Genomic DNA, 14,348 nt, shown 5'->3' with positions numbered 1-14,348 from the left:
GACTGAAGCCGTAGTTCAGACAGGATGGACTAGACTGAAGCCGTAGTTCAGACAGGATGGACTAGACTGAAGCCGTAGTTCAGACAGGATGGACTAGACTGAAGCCGTAGTTCAGACAGGATGGACTAGACTGAAGCCGTAGTTCAGACAGGATGGACTAGACTGAAGCCGTAGTTCAGACAGGATGGACTAGACTGAAGCCGTAGTTCAGACAGGATGGACTAGACTGAAGCCGTAGTTCAGACAGGATGGACTAGACTGAAGCCGTAGTTCAGACAGGATGGACTAGACTGAAGCCGTAGTTCAGACAGGATGGACTAGACTGAAGCCGTAGTTCAGACAGGATGGACTAGACTGAAGCCGTAGTTCAGACAGGATGGACTAGACTGAAGCCGTAGTTCAGACAGGATGGACTAGACTGAAGCCGTAGTTCAGACAGGATGGACTAGACTGAAGCCGTAGTTCAGACAGGATGGACTAGACTGAAGCCGTAGTTCAGACAGGATGGACTAGACTGAAGCCGTAGTTCAGACAGGATGGACTAGACTGAAGCCGTAGTTCAGACAGGATGGACTAGACTGAAGCTATAGTTCAAACAGGGAGTGACGTGAGAGAGGAGCAGGAAGAGAGGAGTTGAGCTGTCACCATGGCAGCAGCCTTGTCAACATGAACTGATCCCTCCCCTCCCTGCTTCCTCCTTTCTCTGTCTGCTTCCCAAATGGAACCCTCCCTTCCGTCCGTGTCTTAGATACTCCCTGAGTCCTCCTTTCTCTCTCTACGTCCCAAATGGAACACTTATCCCTACATGGTGCCCGGCTCTGGTCAAAAGTAAAGCACTTCATAGGGAATATGATGCCATTTGTAATGTAGACTCTTATCTATCTGATCCAATCCTGACCTGAGATGCTGCATGCCCACTTCTCAAACTTCATCAATCTGTCACGATCGTCTTGACGTGGAAGAGAGGACCAAAACGCAGCGTGTGAAAAGTACATATTTTAATAGATGACGAAGACGTAACACGAATACTTAATCAAAACAAAACCACAAACGACCGTGAAGCTACAAACGTTAGTGCATACACACGCTACAAACATTAAACCTAGACAATTACCCACAAACACCTAAAGCCTATGGCTGCCTTAAATATGGCTCCCAATCAGAGACAACAATAAACAGCTGTCTCTGATTGAGAACCAAACCAGGCAACCATAGACTTTCCTAAACACCTACACTGAACACAACCCCATACATACTACAAAACCCCCTAAACAATACACACACCCTAAACTAGACAAAACACACAAACATCCCCCATGTCACACCCTGACCTAACTAAACTAATAAAGAAAATCAATATAACAAAGGCCAGGGTGTGACACAATCAGGCATTGAAGTCAGTGGGAGGGAGATTATTTGGGTGGATATTAAAGGTCCAATGAAGCCGTTTTTATCTCAATATCAAATCATTTCTGGGCAACAATGAAGTACCTTACTGTGATTGACTTCAATTAAAATGGTCAAAAAGAAACAAAAATTGCTTCTTAGCAAAGAGCCATTTCTAAATAAATTTTGCTAGGACTGTCGGAGAGTGGTTTGAGTGGTGAGAAGAAAACAGAAAATTAGCTGTTATTGGCAGAGAGGTTTGGAACTCTCTTTCTTATTGGTCTATTAACTAATTTACCTCATGGTGATGTCAGCACGGAAGGCCAAAACTCCATCCCACCAAAACAGGCTGATATTTCAGCTTGTCCTTTTAAACAGCTTTTACACTAAAAGGGCATTATCATAACTTTCACAATTTCACAGTATTATCCCAACCTCATAGTGTGGAAATGTATAAACATTGTTTGTCAGTAGCAGTGTGGTAGGAGGTGTGATTGGGAGTGCAGTAGTAAGCATCATGCATGTTCACCGCTCTAGAAACATCCGCTGCAATAACCCCCAGGACAGAATACTGCCATGCAAGGAGGAACCTCTAGTAAAGACATCTAGACACCTATTGAATTCGGTTGGTTAGGCTTTCTATTTTTAATTCTCTATTTACCAGGTATTTACATCAGTATTACATGGTAATATTAAAATGACATGACAATTACTCTGTTACCGTTTTCTATTGTGTAGCCTTCCATGTTATTTCATAAAGCACAATTTCCCCATAAATACCTGGCAAATATCAGACAGGGCTGTACAGTGCGGTATTACCTGCAGGTATACCATAAAGCGTCACATACATTTTAAAGATTTACTGTATAAAAGAGAGGGTTATTGATAACAGGATAAAAGACACTTGACCAATGACAGGAGTTTGAGCTAGCCAGGCTGATAATAAGCCAATGACAGGAGGTTGAGCTAACCATGCTGATAACAAGCCAATGACAGGAGGTCGAGCCAGCCAGGCTGATAACAAGCCAATGACAGGAGGTTGAGCTAACCAGGCTGATAACAAGCCAATGACAGGAGGTCGAGCCAGCCAGGCTGATAACAAGCCAATGACAGGAGGTCGAGCCAGCCAGGCTGATAACAAGCCAATGACAGGAGGTCAAGCCAGCCAGGCTGATAACAAGCCAATGACAGGAGGTTGAGCTAGCCAGGCTGATAACAAGCCAATGACAGGAGGTCGAGCCAGCCAGGCTGATAACAAGCCAATGACAGGAGGTTGAGCTAGCCAGGCTGAGGAACCATCTGTCTCACAAGCTGCCTTTTCAGCCTGTGCTCCTCCTGAGAGTGGATTCGTCCTCTCTTTCTATTGCTCCTCCTGAGAGTGGATTCGTCCTCTCTTTCTATTGCTCCTCCTGAGAGTGGATTCGTCCTCTCTTTCTATTGCTCCTCCTGAGAGTGGATTCGTCCTCTCTTTCTATTGCTCCTCCTGAGAGTGGATTCGTCCTCTCTTTCTATTGCTCCTCCTGAGAGTGGATTTGTCCTCTCTTTTTATTGCTCCTCCTGAGAGTGGATTCGTCCTCTCTTTTTATTGCTCCTCCTGAGAGTGGATTTGTCCTCTCTTTTTATTGCTCCTCCTGAGAGTGGATTCGTCCTCTCTTTTTATTGCTCCTCCTGAGAGTGGATTCGTCCACTCTTTCTATTGCTGCTCCTGAGAGTGGATTCGTCCTCTCTTTCTATTGCTCCTCCTGAGAGTGGATTCGTCCTCTCTTTCTATTGCTCCTCCTGAGAGTGGATTCGTCCTCTCTTTTTATTGCTCCTCCTGAGAGTGGATTCGTCCTCTCTTTCTATTGCTCCTCCTGAGAGTGGATTCGTCCTCTCTTTCTATTGCTGCTCCTGAGAGTGGATTCATCCTCTCTTTCTATTGCTCCTTCTGAGAGTGGATTCGTCCTCTCTTTCTATTGCTCCTCCTGAGAGTGGATTCTTCCTCTCTTTCTATTGCTCCTCCTGAGAGTGGATTCGTCCTCTCTTTTTATTGCTCCTTCTGATAGTGTTTTAATCCTGTCTTCTATTGTCCAGTGGTAGCTCATGATTTTAACGTTCAGTATGAGGATGTACTGCCATTTTAGGATACAGTATCTTCCATTTTGGATTGGTTGTGGTGTCCTGTTTTGAGTGTTTTGGAATAGATGAGGTGATGAACAAATATCTGATAGTTTGATTACTCAATATGCCAGATACCCATCACAACAGTGTTCAAGACATAGACTAATCACCAACTTCTCTCTCTTTCTCTCACAGATATCGAGCAGGAGAAGAAAGCTGAAGGAGGCTCCAAATGAAACGCCATGGTTCCTCTCCTCCAGTCGTCGTTCTCTCTTCTCCTCCTTTTAAGAAATATGTCTATCATCTCTGCTTCTGCTTCTTTGCGTTTCACCATGTTAATTCATCACAATGGCATTTGACTCTGATGCTGTGGGGTTAGGGGTGCATGATTAGTAAAGGGAAGGCCAGTACGATTTTAACCGTCAATGTTTTGAATTATGCTTTTTCATGCAGTCTTGGTTGGAAAGGGATAAACTAAGATCAAGATGGAAAAGACATGGTGTTTGTTGAAAAAAAGGAAGAACTGAGCATGTTGTGTTTGTGTCAATGACACATAATACTGTCACCATCAACAGTTAGTTCCACTGTCAACTATGCCCAATGTTCTGCCTGTACACAGTGCCATTCTGGATAAGTTCTATAACAATAACATGAGAGAAGATATTTTTGTTTTAATAAAATTTGTGTTTTAGTCTTGTCTTATTTTTTTTGACTTAAGCAATAAGATAACTGTAATCTTATGATGTTTTTGTCATTATATTGAGAATACAATCCTATTAAGAAGATTCTTTAAAAGACGTATGTATGAGTGATTATTAGCTAGTTTTATTTACTAGCAGAGCTCATTCAGGACAGGTTGAAGTGTAATCTGAGGCACATACCAACCAATGACTCTGAATGACATATGAATGGACAAAGCCATTGATCACGTGATACCATTCGTTCCTATGTGAAGGATCAATAGCGCATTGAAGCCAAATTAAGTCTGTTAAGATGGCGTCTCATAGAGACATAACATGCGCAGTTTGAGCTACTCCAGGAAGTGACTTTGCAGGCTAGCCCCCTCATTGAGTAACTCAAGTTGAAGGCTGATCAGGGTACTGCAGATTGTCATTAGTAACTAAATTATCCTTATAACTTGTTCTGTGTCCGATTTTTAAATAATCATTTCAAGGACATACATCTGGTGTATTAGAAGCAATTGTTTGGACCATGATTGTCTTCTAAACATGATTTTATTTACACAAAGATTGACACTGCCAACCCAAAGATTTTTTAATTCACTATAATCCTGTTTTCTGCAAACAATGCCTGCAGTACCACAGTCAGCCTTGAACTCCCGCGGCTTCAATGAGAAAGGCACGTCGTTCTCCCCTGATACAGTACTCTTGTCAGCCATAAAATGAAAATATTTCCATTTCATTGTGTGCTACACAGGTATTGCAACACATTTTTCTTGTCAGAGTCTCAACCAAGTGTACCGTCGCTGTGGATGCTACTGCAAGGTGCTGGTGTTGCACAACACGTAGCTAATCAGCTGTGGATGCCAACTGATGCCTCCAACTCTAACTGCAAACTCAAGCAAATCTGAGTCAAAAACGAAACACCCTTTATTATGATCCAACTATTACACCTTCAAAACAAATGTTACCAGGAGATGTTTCCATAGGAACAGCATTGCAGCACAACACAGGGCTGTTGTATATTCAGAGCTGTACAACATTTAGTTGCGTGTCTCCCTTGGATATTGAAATGCAGGCACTACCAAGGTTTTTCCCCACACGTTCTGTATTGCTTGTGTTGTGTTTCACTTTAATGGTTTTACTATAGCCAGCCAGGTGTAGTGCCAGTCTCCGTCCCAAATTGCACCCTATTCCCTATATAGTGCACTCTATTTGAACAGAGCACTGTAAGCCAAGGTCAAAAGTAGTGCACTACAAAAGGAATAGCGTGCCATTTGGGACATATATGTACTCCTGCCTCTGCCTCTGCAACAGGACCCAGCATGCCAACAGAGAGGTGTGGTTTAGGTTCATAAAACAATACAATGTACAATCAGTCCTGTACGAGTTATGATCAGGGTTGGGTAGGTTACTTTCTAAATGTTTCTTTACCTTTATGTAACTAGGCAAGTCAGTTAAGAACAAATTCTTACTTAGAATAATGGCCTAGAAATAGTGGATTCACTGCCTTGTTTAGGGGTAGAACAACAGATTCTTAACTTGTCAACTCAGGCATTTGATCTAGCAACCTTTCAGTTACTGGCCCAACGCTCTAACCACGAGGCTACCTGCCGCCCCAGGTAGCTGTTACAGTTACTAGTTACCTGTCCAAAATTGTAATCAGTAACGTAACTTTTGGATTACCCAAATTTAGTAACGTAATCTGATCACATTCAGTTACTTTTAGATTACTTTCCCTTTAAGAGTCATTAGAAGAAGATAAAAAATGTATGTTACCATTTGAACAACATCTATTGCAGGATAAATCAATGTTAAAGTTTACATAGCTGGCCATATATGGATGTTAAATTTTACTTTATGGGTTGGTTATATAGGCTTCTTCTAACCCATCGTTTCTACTACATATAATAATATGATTAAATTATATCTTTACATTAATATATATAATATATATATAAGTCCAAAAATGGATGTAGCAACTACAGATTGCCCCTTTAAGTCTATCAGAAGTGTGCAAGTTTGAGCATGTGTCCATTAGGCCTATGGATTTATTTTATCAGCATGTGATTGAGCGATATAAAAGCCTCACTTGTATTCCATAGGCTGGGATCCTCACTATGCAGCTGTTGTTCCATAGGCTGGGATCCTCACTATGCAGCTGTTGTTCCATAGGCTGGGATCCTCACTATGCAGCTGTTGTTCCATAGGCTGGGATCCGCACTATGCAGCTGTTGTTCCATAGGCTGGGATCCACACTATGCAGCTGTTGTTCCATAGGCTGGGATCCGCACTATGCAGCTGTTGTTCCATAGGCTGGGATCCACACTATGCAGCTGTTATTCCATAGGCTGGGATCCGCACTATGCAGCTGTTGTTCCATAGGCTGGGATCCACACTATGCAGCTGTTGTTCCATAGGCTGGGATCCACACTATGCAGCTGTTGCAAGAGCGCATTTTCCACTGGCTGTCCACTGGTTTCAAAAACAATAATTGTTAGGCAGCTTAAACTTCTTGAATTCAACCATTATTGGGTTCAAATCAAATTGTATTTGTCACATTCGCCGAATACAACAGTGAAATGCTTACAAGCCCTTAACCAACAATGCTTTAATTAAGAAGTTAAGAAAAATAAGTGTTATGTAAAGAAATTGAAATAAAAGTAACAAATAATGAAACAGCAGCAGTAAAATAACAATAGCAATATGTACATGTAGGTAGAGTTAAAGGGACTATGCATAGATAATAAACAGAGAGTAGCTGCAGAGTAAAGGAGGGGTCTGGGTAGCCCTTTGATTAACAAATACACATTTCTATTCGTAAACAGCCATCCACAACAACCACAATACGTAAGGCGCAAATAGCTAAATGAGAGAGCAGCAGTGTGATTCACATCAATGCGCTATGTAGATATCAATAATAAGTGATATCCGTATCGCCGTAGACTACACCACTGCTGTCCCTACCTCAAAGCCTTTATTCAAATTGGATAATCTTTGGATGCCGACAGCAGTTGCACCGTTGGGAGACATAGCTTGGACTGTAGCCTACAAAAGCCCATTCCTGCTCTTTTCCCGCGATCCATCAACCACATTTGTTCTGTCATCATAGTGGTCTCTGACATCATAGTGGTCTCTGACATCATAGTGGTCTCTGACATCATAGTGGTCTCTGACATCATAGTGGTCTCTGACATCATAGTGGTCTCTGACATCATAGTGGTCTCTGACGTGGTCATACTCGCTCAGGTGGAACAAATTTAAACGTGCGCCTTTTTTCAATTGTGATTTGAACTGTCATTGAGAAAACAGAGAAGTGTCAAATATTTTTTTTCGCAAACATCCTTTCTGAATTTAAAAGTAATCCTCGAAGTAATCATCTAAATTTTTCAAAAGTATCTTTAATCTGATTACAACATTTTTGCCAGTAACATAATGGATTACAGTTACAGTTTTTTAATCCCTTACATGTAATCCGTTACTCCCCAACCCTGGTTATTTAAAAAATATATATCTATTTAACTAGGCAAGTCAGTTAAGAACAAATTCTTATTTACAATGACACCTACATGATGCTGGGCAAATTGTGCGCTGCCCTATGGGACTCCCAATCACGGCCGGTTGTGATACAGCCTGGATTCGAACCAGGGTGTCTGTCAACTCAAGCACTGAGATGCAGCGCCCTAGACTGCTGCGCCACTCGTGAGATTATAAGTACATTAGCTCAGTTTAATTTTCTGGGATCTTCTGCACAATTACACAACACTTCTTACAATTTATGCCACTGCAAAAAAAGGGGAAGTCAAGATTGTGTTACTAACAGGTCTGCCTGTTCTTATAGTTGAGAAAGGAATCATGTCTATGAATTTAGCAGAGGAGATTTAAAACAACTGCGTTCCACAATTGATCATGGATCATGCCTCCACTTGCCAGATCTTACAGATCTCTCCTATTGTGAAAGTGCACATACTGTGCCTTAAAAAGTATTCACACCCCTTGACTTTATCCAAACGTTGTTGTGTTGCAGCCTGAATTTAAAATAGATTAAATTGAGATGTTGTGTCACTGGCCTACACACTATACTCCATAATGTCAAAGTGCAATTACATTTTTACAAATTAATTAAAAATGAAAAGCTGAAATGTCGAGTCAATAAGTACTCAACCCTTTTGTTATGCCTTTTTATCCCTTTTTTACTCTCTGTTCTAGACGTTCTAGACGACCAATTCTCATAGCTTTTAGCCGTACCCTTATCCTACTCCTCCTCTGTTCCTCTGGTGATGTAGAGGTGAATCCAGGCCCTGCAGTGCCTAGCTCCACTCCTATTCCCCAGGCGCTCTCTTTTGATGACTTCTGTAACCGTAATAGCCTTGGTTTCATGCATGTTAACATTAGAAGCCTCCTCCCTAAGTTTGTTTTATTCACTGCTTTAGCACACTCTGCCAACCCGGATGTTTTAGCCGTGTCTGAATCCTGGCTTAGGAAGACCACCAAAAATTCTGACATTTTCATCCCTAACTACAACATTTTCAGACAAGATAGAACGGCCAAAGGGGGCGGTGTTGCAATCTACTGCAAAGATAGCCTGCAGAGTTCTGTCCAACTATCCAGGTCTGTTCCCAAACAATTTGAACTACTTTTAAAAATCCACCTCTCTAAAAACAAGTCTCTCACCGTTGCCGCCTGCTATAGACCACCCTCTGCCCCCAGCTGTGCTCTGGATACCATATGTGAACTGATTGCCCCCCATCTATCTTCAGAGCTCGTGCTGCTAGGCAACCTAAACTGGAACATGCTTAACACCCCAGCCATCCTACAATCTAAGCTTGATGCCCTCAATCTCACACAAATTATCAATGAACCTACCAGGTACCACCCCAAAGCCGTAAACACGGGCACCCTCATAGATATCATCCTAACCAACTTGCCCTCTAAATACACCTCTGCTGTTTTCAACCAAGATCTCAGCGATCACTGCCTCATTGCCTGCATCCGTAATGGGTCAGCGGTCAAACGACCTCCACTCATCACTGTCAAACGCTCCCTGAAACACTTCAGCGAGCAGGCCTTTCTAATCGACCTGGCCGGGGTATCCTGGAAGGATATTGATCTCATTCCGTCAGTAGAGGATGCCTTTTTATTTTTTGTAGATGCCTTCCTCACCATCTTAAATAAACATGCCCCATTCAAGAAATTTAGAACCAGGAACAGATATAGCCCTTGGTTCTCTCCAGACCTGACTGCCCTTAACCAACACAAAAACATCCTATGGCGTTCTGCATTAGCATCGAACAGCCCCCGTGATATGCAACTTTTCAGGGAAGCTAGAAACCAATATACACAGGCAGTTAGAAAAGCCAAGGCTAGCTTTTTCAAGCAGAAATTTGCTTCCTGCAACACAAACTCAAAAAAGTTCTGGGACACTGTAAAGTCCATGGAGAATAAGAACATCTCCTCCCAGCTGCCCACTGCACTGAAGATAGGAAACACTGTCACCACCGACAAATTCACTATAATTGAGAATTTCAATAAGCATTTTTCTACGGCTGGCCATGCTTTCCACCTGGCTACCCCTACCCCGGTCAACAGCACTGCACCCACCACAGCTACTCGCCCAAGCCTTCCCCATTTATCCTTCTCCCAAATCCAGTCAGCTGATGTTCTGAAAGAGCTGCAAAATCTGGACCCCTACAAATCAGCCGGGCTAGATAATCTGGACCCTTTCTTGCTAAAATTATCTGCTGAAATTGTTGCCACCCCTATTACTAGCCTGTTCAACCTCTCTTTCGTGTCGTCTGAGATTCCCAAAGATTGGAAAGCAGCTGCGGGCATCCCCCTCTTCAAAGGGGGGGACACTCTTGACCCAGACCTATATCTATCCTACCCTGCCTTTCTAAGGTCTTCGAAAGCCAAGTCAACAAACAGATTACCGACCATTTCGAATCCCACCATACCTTCTCCGCTATGCAATCTGGTTTCAGAGCTGGTCATGGGTGCACCTCAGCCACACTCAAGGTCCTAAACGATATCTTAACCGCCATCGATAAGAAACAATACTGTGCAGCCGTATTCATTGACCTGGCCAAGGCTTTTGACTCTGTCAATCACCACATCCTCATCGGCAGACTCAATAGCCTTGGTTTCTCAAATGATTGCCTCGCCTGGTTCACCAACTACTTCTCTGATAGAGTTCAGTGTGTCAAATCGGAGGGTCTGTTGTCCGGGCCTCTGGCAGTCTCTATGGGGGTGCCACATGGTTCAATTCTTGGACCGACTCTCTTCTCTGTATACATCAATGATGTCGCTCTTGCTGCTGGTGAGTCTCTGATCCACCTCTACGCAGACGACACCATTCTGTATACTTCTGGCCCTTCTTTGGACACTGTGTTAACAACCCTCCAGGCGAGCTTCAATGCCATACAACTCTCCTTCCGTGGCCTCCAATTGCTCTTAAATACAAGTAAAACTAAACGCATGCTCTTCAACCGATCGGTGCCTGCACCTGCCCGCCTGTCCAACATCACTACTCTGGACGGCTCTGACTTAGAATATGTGGACAACTACAAATACCTAGGTGTCTGGTTAGACTGTAAACTCTCCTTCCAGACTCAGATCAAACATCTCTAATCCAAAGTTAAATCTAGAATTGGCTTCCTATTCCGCAACAAAGCATCCTTCACTCATGCTGCCAAACATACCCTTGTAAAACTGACCATCCTACCAATCCTCGACTTCGGTGATGTCATTTACAAAATAGCCTCCAATACCCTACTCAATAAATTGGATGCAGTCTATCACAGTGCCATCCGTTTTATCACCAAAGCCCCATATACTACCCACCACTGCGACCTGTACACTCTCGTTGGCTGGCCCTCGCTTCATACTCGTCGCCAAACCCACCGGCTCCAGGTCATCTACAAGACCCTGCTAGGTAAAGTCCCCCCTTATCTCAGCTTGCTGGTCACCATAGCAGTACCCACCTGTAGCACGCGCTCCAGCAGGTATATCTCTCTGGTCACCCCCAAAACCAATTCTTCCTTTGGCCGCCTCTCCTTCCAGTTCTCTGCTGCCAATGACTGGAATGAACTACAAAAATCTCTGAAACTGGAAACACTTATCTCCCTCACTAGCTTTAAGCACCAGCTGTCAGAGCAGCTCATAGATTATGCACCTGTACATAGCCCATCTATAATTTAGCCCAAACAACTACCTCTTTCCCTACTGTATTTATTTATTTTGTCCTTTGCACCCCATTATTTCTATCTCTACTTTGCACATTCTTCAACTGCAAATCAACCATTCCAGTGTTTTACTTGCTATATTGTATTTACTTCGCCACCATTGCCTTTTTTTGCCTTTACCTCCCTTATCTCACCTCACTTGCTCACATTCTATATAGACTTATTTTTCTACTGTATTATTGACTGTATGTTTGTTTTACTCCATGTGTAACTCTGTGTTGTTGTATGTGTCGAACTGCTTTGCTTTATCTTGGCCAGGTCGCAATTGTAAATGAGAACGTGTTCTCAACTTGCCTACCTGGTTAAATAAAGGTGAAACATTTTTTTTTAAATGCCAAGCCTAAATAAGTTCAGGAGGAAATATTTACACAACAAGTCAGATAATAAGTTGCATGGACTCACTCTGTGTGCAATATTAATGTTTAACATGATTCTTTAACCTCATCTCTGTACCCCAAACATATAATTATCTATAAGGTCCCTCAGTCCAGCAGTGAATTTCAAACACAAATTCAACTACAAAGACAAGGGAGGTTTTCCAATGCCTCACAAAGAAGGGCACATACTGGTAGATGGGTAAACAAAAAATAATTCAGACATTGACTATCCCTTTGAGGATGGTGAAGTTATTAATTACACTGTGGATGGTGTAACAATACACCCAGTCACTACAAAGATACAGGCGTCCTTCCTAACAGTTCCCTGAGAGGAAGGAAACCGCTCAGGGATTTCACCATGAGGCCAATGGTGACTTTAAAACAATTACAGAGTTTAATGGCTGTGACAGGACAAAACTGAGGAGTGTGTGAATTTAAGTATGCTCTCTCTAATTCTCTCTTTCTTTCTCTCTCCCGGAGGACCTGAGCCCTAGGACCATGCCTCCGGACTACCTGGCATGATGACTCCTTGTTGTCCACAGTCCACCTGGCCGTGCTGCTGCTCCAGTTTCAACTGTTCTGCCTGCGGCTATGGAACCCTGACCTGTTCACCGGACGTGCTACCTGTCCCAGACCTGCTGTTTTCAACTCTCTAGAGACTGCAGGAGCGGTAGAGATACTCTTAATGATCGGCTATGAAAGGCCAACTGATATTTACTCCTGAGGTGCTGACTTGCTGCACCCTCGACAACTACTGTGATTATTATTATTTGACCATGCTGGTAATTTATGAACATTTGAACATCTTGGCCATGTTCTGTTATAATCTCCACCCGGCACAGCCAGAAGAGGACTGGCCACCCCTCATAGCCTGGTTCCTCTCTAGGTTTCTTCCTAGGTTTTGACCTTTCATGGGAGTTTTCCTAGCCACCGTGCTTCTACACCTGCATTGCTTGCTGTTTGGGATTTTAGGCTGGGTTTCTGTACAGCACTTTGAGATATCAGCTGATGTAAGAAGGGCTATATAAATACATTTGATTTAATTTGATTTAGGAGTAACTAGAAAGTTGTAGTTACTCTACAATACTAACCTAATTGAAAGAGTGAAAAGAAGGAAGCCTGTACAGAATACAAATATTCAAAAACATGCAATAAGGCACTAAAGTTAAACTGCAAAAAATGTGGCAACGAAATTAACTTTATGTCCTGAATACAAAGCGTTATGTTTGGGGCAAATCCAATACAACACATCACTGAGTACCACTCTTCATATTTTCAAGCATGGTGGTCGCTGCATCATGTTATGGGTATGCTTGTCATCGGTGGGGACAAAGGAGTTGTTTAGGATAAAAAGAAACGGAAAAGAGTTAAGCACAGGCAAAATTCTAGAGCAAAACCTTTTTCAGTCTGCTTTCCAACAGACACTGGTAGCAACCCCTTTTAGCAGGACCATAGCCTAAAACACAAGGCCAAATATACACCGGAGTTGCTTACCAAGATGACGTTGGATGTTCCCGAGTGGCCTAGTCACAGTTTTGAATTACATTTTCTTTTAAAATCTATGGCAATACTTGAAAATGGCTGTCTAGCAATGATCAACAACCAACTTGACAAGGCTTTAAGAATTTTTTAAAGAATAATGTGCAAATATTGTACAATCCAGGTGTGCAAAGCTCTTCGAGATTTACCCAGAGATACTCACAGCTGTAATCACTGCCAAATATGATTCTAACATGTATTTACTCAGGGGTGTGAATACTTATGTAAATTAGATATTTCTGTATTTCATGATCCCATATTTATGGTGGTTATCTAGCAACAATAATACTTTTTTCTTTACTTTTGAACAGAAAAGTCCCCCCTCTCATCTTTACTTTGAATCCAGACCATAACAGCTCATATAGTGAAGAATAGGGTGGTGTACACACACAGTAACATGTGCTGAAGCCTACTTGTTAGTACATGTTCCCGAACCAGCAGAGTTATTATCAAACTAACACTCTCACAGGTTTCACCCAACCCAGTATTCTTCCACTAGATCAACATCAGGTCTCTGCCCAGGGCTTGTTTCTGGTCGTAGGCTACTAACTCATATAGCTCTATTATCTACGGGTACAATTCAATAAGTGAAGCATGTTTATTACCATGAGAATCACCGTTGCAACAGAAGTAAGGGTTCTGAAGAATTTGAGCAATGATGGTATGTGTGGGTCTTGGCAAAGATAAAGAGAGGTGTTGCATCACAATACTACAGAGGAGTTATTTTCTTCAGTTAGTTTATCTTCCACAGCTCATGTAGTTTGTTATGTTGAAGACAGGTTATTTGGATAATTACAAGTATTGTGGTAGATTTGATGTCTTGGAATGTTTGGTGTTGTACTAGGTATGTAATCTACCATGAGAGTAAATTAGATGTCTTGGAATGTTTGGTGTTGTACTAGGTATGTAATTTACTCTCATGTTGACTGAAAACTTTTGTGGCCAAAAAGTGTATAGTACTGATGACAGGGCTGCGTTAAGTACACCAGAAAGGAAACTGTACTGTACTGAATCCAGTTGAAAAA

General features: G+C 42.4%; 1 protein-coding gene across 1 annotated transcript in view; it reads right to left on the bottom strand.

The window, feature by feature from the left end:
* The window catches only part of LOC120047900 (BTB/POZ domain-containing protein KCTD16-like), a 908,275-nt gene that overhangs the window by 119,256 nt on the left and 774,671 nt on the right, over positions 1-14,348 (bottom strand). The window lies entirely within an intron of this gene.

This window comes from Salvelinus namaycush, chromosome 5 (genome assembly GCF_016432855.1).
Source record: "Salvelinus namaycush isolate Seneca chromosome 5, SaNama_1.0, whole genome shotgun sequence".
Classification (NCBI taxonomy): Eukaryota; Metazoa; Chordata; class Actinopteri; order Salmoniformes; family Salmonidae; genus Salvelinus; species Salvelinus namaycush.
Note: the sequence above shows the minus strand (reverse complement) of the source record. Positions and strands in the feature narration are given on the sequence as shown.